We start from the raw sequence: 6,000 nt of genomic DNA, 5'->3' as shown, positions 1-6,000 counted from the left end.
GTGTACCCAGCACGCTAGGTGAAGGATGGCTTTCACACACACATATATCTCAGATCTGAGCATTTTGAGAGACGTTTGTTCATCTAGCACAAAAGTTAAGTTTTCAGGAGAAACACTATTTTTTCTCACTCTGCTTCCTAGTTCCTGTTTCAAATTCCTGCCGATTTCACTGTAAAACCAAGCGGGAGATAGTAACAACCCAGATATATGTATATAGTGTAATTTCTAAGTGAAAAGAAACTTTATGTTCCCAACAAGCTAGGTGAAGTACGGCTTTCACACACAATTATCTCTCAGAACTGAGCATGTGGAGAGACTTTCGTTCATCCAGCACAAAAGGAACGGGTTGCGGGGGAAACTCTTATACTGGTTTCTCAGTCTGTTTCCTACTGCCGGTTTGATGTTCCTGCAATTTTCACTGTAAACCCGTGTTGGAGCTAATACCACAACATATATATGTATATTATGTAGTTTCTTCCTGAAATAAACTTTATTTTCCCAACAAGATAGTTGAAGGACGGCTTTCACACACAATTATCTCTCAGAACTGAGCATGTGGAGAGACGTTCGTTCATCTAGCGCAAAAGGAATTTGTTGCTGTAGAACACTAACTCTGGTTTCTCAGTCTTTTTCGTAGTGCCGTTTTCAAATTCATGCCGTTTTCACTGTAAAATCGACTAGGAGTTAGTATCTCCCCATAAATATGTATGTCGTGTTGTTTCCAACTGATAAGAAACTTTGTGTTCCCAACAAGCTAGGTGAAGCATAGCTTTCACACACACTTATCTCTCAGAACTGAGCATGTGGGAGACGTTCGCTCATGTAGTAGAAAGGGAACTGTTTGAAAGATAAACAATTACTCTCTTTTCTCCGTCTGTTTCCTAGTGCTGGTAAGAAATTCCTGCAGTTTTCAATGAAAAACCGAGTTGGAGTTTGTACCTCCCCGTATATATTTATGCAGTGTAGTTTCCAACTAAAAAGAAACTTTGTGTTCTCAACAAGCTAGGTGATAGTCGGCTTCCCCACACAATTATCTCTCAGAACTGAGTATGTTGAGAGACTTTCTTTCATCTAGCACAATGGGAACGGGTTGCAGGTGAAACAATTACTCTGTTTTTTCTGTCTCTTTCCTAGTGCCGGTTTGATATTCCTGTATTTTTCACTGTAAAACCTATTTGGAGCTAGTACCTCCCTATATATATCCATGCTGTGTTGTTTCTAAGTGAAAGGATACTTTGTGTTCCCAACAATCTAAGTGAAGTTCGGCTTTCACACACACTTATCTCTCAGAACTGAGCTTGTTTAGAGACTTTCGTTCATCTAGCACAGAGGGAACGGCTTGAAGGTGAGACACTTACTCTGGTTAGTCAGTCTTTTTCCTATTTCCGGTTTGAACTTTAAATTTTTCACTGTAATACCGTGTTGGAGCTAGAAACTCCCCATATATATGTATGGAGTGTAATTTCCAACATAAAAGGAGCTGTATGTTCCCTATAGTCTAGGTGAAGTTAGGCTTTCACACAAATTTATCTTTCGGAACTGAGCCTGTGGAGAGACGTTCTATAATTTAGCAGAAACGGAAGGGGTTGCCGTAGAAATACTTACTGTGGTTTCTCAGTATGTTTCCTAGTGCTGGTTTGGAATTAATTCAGTTTTCACCTTAAAACCCTGTTGGAGCTTGTACCTTCCCACATATATATATTTTCTGTTTTTTCCAACTGAAAATAACCTTTTTTTCCATCCAACTATGTGAATGTCGTCTTTCACACACATTTATCTCTGAGAACTGATCATGTGGCGAGACGTTCGTTAATCTAGCACAAAGGAAATGGGTTGCTGTAAAAACACTTACTCTGGTTTCTCAGTATTTTTCCTAGTACCGTTTTGAAGTTCATGCAATTTTCAGTGTAAAACCGAGTTGGAGCTTGTACCTCCCCATATATATGTATGTCATGTTGCTTCCAAATTAGAGAAACTTTATGTTCCCAACAAGCTAGATGATTGACGGCCACACACACACGTATACCTGAGAACTGAGCATTTGGAGAGATGTTCTTTCATGTAGCACAAACGGAATTGGATGCTGTAGGATCACTTACTCTGGTTTCTCATTCTCTTTCGAAATGCCGGGTTTTAATTCATGCAGTTTTCACTGTAAACCCGAGTTCGAGGTAGTAACAATAAATATATATTTATGTAGTGTAGAATCCAACTGAAAAGAAATTTGTTTTCCTAACGAGCTAAGTGAATGTCTTCTTTCACTCACACTTATATCTCAGACCATAGCATGTGGAGAGATATTCGTTCATCTAGCTCAAATGTAGTGAGTTTCAGTAGAATCACTTACTCTGGTTTCAGTATGTTTCCTAGTGCCTGTTGAAAGTTCATGCAGTTTTTACTGTAAAACAGATTTGGAGCTAGAACCTCCCCATATATATGTATGTAGTGTAGTTTCCCACTGAAAAGAAGCTGTGTTCCCAACAAGCTACGTGATTGACTTTTTCACTCACACTTATATCTCAGAATTGATCATGTGGAAAGACATTCGTTCATCTAGCTTAAGGGAAATGGTTTGCAGTTAAAACACTTACTCTGGATTCTCAGTATGTTTCCTCTGCCGATTTTAAGTTCCTGCAGTTTTCACTTTAATTCCCAGTTGGAACTTGTTCCTCCCCATATGTATGTATGTAGTGTTGTTTCCCACTTAAATGAAACTGTGTTTTCTCAATAAGGTAGGTGACTGACGGCTTTCACACACACTTAACTCTCAGAATTGAGCATGTGGGGAGACGTTCGTTCATCTAGCATAAATGGAATTTGAAAGTGATGATCATGACCTGTGCTTGTAAAAAAAGCAGTTAAGGGAGCATTAATTTAGAGCCTTTATAGTTATGGCCATGAGACATTACAGAATTTCGTTTTCAGCAGTTGATTTCTTTTTTTTAAACTTCAGAAAACTTAAGTTTTTCCTGTAACTGGATATAGATAGTGAATATCTTAAAATCTTGAGCGACCGCTTCAAAGTAGACTAGTTATTTGCTTTTGGTCTTTAATCTAAAGGAATATCCAGAAGTCCAGTGGCAGTTCGTAAGCAAGGGCATTATCTTTGCCTTTTCATTTTTTATGTGGAATAGGTATAACTGTATACTAGGTTACTGTGTTTATCTGAAGAGCTTCTTGAATATGTATATGTAAGTTATATTTTCAAAAATTATAATATTATGAAAATCAATTAACCTTGGAGATATATTTCATATATTTTATTCTTTAATAATATAGATTTAGATAGCCCTGTTTTATGTAATACTTATGAAAATAAGTTGGCTTTATATAAATCCTTTTTCGATAAATCATTTAAAAATTGGTTTTTTTTTACCATTTGCTTCTTAAAAATAAGATATTAATTGCACAATATGTATTTTCCTTCAAGTTCATCCTTTTTTCTCTATACTATCTTGAGTTGCTTAGATAATTTTTCCCGCAGTATTATTTATTTTAAACACTCAGTATGTGCTTCTGTCTGTTGCTTTATTAGAGAGCAAGAATTCATTATTATTTTTAATAAAATATACTTTCAGGAAACTATACTGGGATTCTTTCATTCACACAGTTAAGCAATGATACCTGTTTTGTTATATCAATTGTCTAAGCCTCTCAACTTCCAAAAGATTACATGGACAAAGTTTAAAACGTCATAAATGATTGACTAACAAAGTTTATTGTGTTCCTTGATTAAAAGTACAAATATGAGTCAGTCTTAAATTCGGATGTAAACGTCTTATAAATTACATGAGTCTTCTCCAAAATTCTTTAATTTGGGCTTTAAATCCTCCAGTAAAAAACTGGTTTGAAGAAGAAGAAAGTCGAGAATAGATTCAATCCAAATTCTATGGGAATAAACAAAGCTAAATGTTTCAGTCATTTTTTTGAAGCAGAATAGGTATGTTTTGTGCACCATATGATTTTAATAGTATTCATCTGAACATACGGTTTTGACACCATGAGACCACAAGCCAGCAAACAAGATCTCAGGCAAAGCAAGAAAAACAACTGAGGGGATTTTCTGCTGCAAAATTTCCCCTAACTAAAACTGTAATTGAGAACAAATCTGACGCCATATTGGATCTGTTCCTTCAGTTTGAAGCACTGTGCCCTGTTTTCCAGGCTTAATCTTGCTGGCTTTGCACCTTTTGTAAAACAACGTTGCCTTTAGCCTAAAACCTACAGGAAAGCCTATTCTCGGGGCTCTGACCTTTAAGGATGTTAGCACTTCTGCACTTATGCAGAGATGGCAAGTTGCAAAATAGAGAATAACCTTTGTTTTGTTGGAGGCTTACAGGGACACAATAGCCTGAGCCACATGGATGGCTGCAAGAACAAAGAATCCCGGCAGCAAGAAGTTTCACAACCAACCACACCCCCTCCCCTTTTTAGTTCAAAAGGAGCCTTAATTCTGACTTGGGAAAGATGATTCTCCAGGACATTAGTCCCCCATCTTCTTGGTCTGCCAACTTTCTGAATAAAGTTACTATTCCTTGCCCCAAAACCTTGTCTCCTGATTTATTTATTTATCACTGTTGTGCAGTGAGGAGAACAAGTTTGGCCTCAGTAACAGAACCAGCTTTGTCATTCCCTCTGATGTGAAATCTCTCTGGGTGTACAAGTGCTTGCCTGGTGGTGGTGGTGGCGGTGGTGGTGGTAGGCAAAAATATTTCACATCTCCTGATTTCAATAGGCTAAAATTTACTGCTATTTAAGTCAACTCTAGACTTTTACACAATCACCTGCAGATGTGCTTCTGGGAGCTACAAAAATTCCAACAATGAAAATAATTCTATTGTCTCCAGACAAGATAAGTTTCCTCAAAATTGAGCAGCTCTGAAACACACTTCAGGAGTACAGATAGATGCAGTGTTCTTCATTTCCCATGCTGTTCTGACACAATTTTCCACTTATATCAAAGTAAATTAAAATCAGTCTTCAATAGCAGATGCTCTGGCATGATACAACAATGTCAATTCCACTTATTTATTGAGCCAGAGCAGCTTTAGAATAAATGACTTTATACCAAACTCCTGCTTGATATCCTGTCTTCTCCATGGTGGCTAATTCCTTCTTCTTACTTCCTAAAAGTTCTCCTGTTATGGGAAGTTAGCCTTTACTGTGCACATTCAATTGGGAAGGCACAAATTAAATATGTGAGGGGATGACATACATATTTAATTCTTACTTATACATAAATACAAGCACACAGGACCTGTGTCTTGGAAGATGTCACTTTCTAATGTGGGCAAAAGGATGGTCTATAGTTCAATCAATGATCTAAAAGCAGTTTTCTAGGATATAATAAAGCAGTGCTTGAGTTATAAGACAGAACAACTCCTGGATGTGAATCAGTGGCACCAATCAGTGGGTGCACATGTGTGCATACACACGCCTATGCACACGGAGCAGCCTTGGAGACACTCCATCTGTGCTGATGGAGCAAAGCCATGCTGGGGAGATGAGGAAAAAGTGCCTAATACAATCAAACCAGGACACCTGAGTAATGGGTAATAGGAGTCAATTGAATTTTCTGGTTAGCTGAAGGCCAAACAAAAACACTTTTAGTTTCAAACGTCATTGTTAAAAAGTTTCTTAAAGCACAGAAGCCTGTTTTCCTGCTTTGCTTAGTGTCACATGGCATATTAAACATGACAGATTCTTAGTTCTCTGACTGTGGAACGGGAAAGGCCTTGCTGTCATATTTCTGAACATTAGTCTATGTTTTGCAGCACAGTGGATACTGAAAATGGGGCAATTTGAGTGAATGGGAATGGACATAACCTAGCAGTCATTGACTGTGTGTGATTTGCCAACTTTCTCCAAAAAGTAGGGGTAGCAAGCAAATCAGATAAATTGAGGGATCCTGGGGTGGGGAGTCAGGTGGGCTGACAGCTGGGTGGTCCCAGGTAGTTTGTTTTACTGTGTAAAATTGTGACTATGATCCAGACAGTAACA

Source organism: Camelus dromedarius, unplaced genomic scaffold (genome assembly GCF_036321535.1).
Source record: "Camelus dromedarius isolate mCamDro1 unplaced genomic scaffold, mCamDro1.pat HAP1_SCAFFOLD_158, whole genome shotgun sequence".
Lineage (NCBI taxonomy): Eukaryota > Metazoa > Chordata > Mammalia > Artiodactyla > Camelidae > Camelus > Camelus dromedarius.
The sequence above is the reverse complement of the archived record's forward strand: the minus strand, read 5'-3'. Positions refer to the sequence as shown.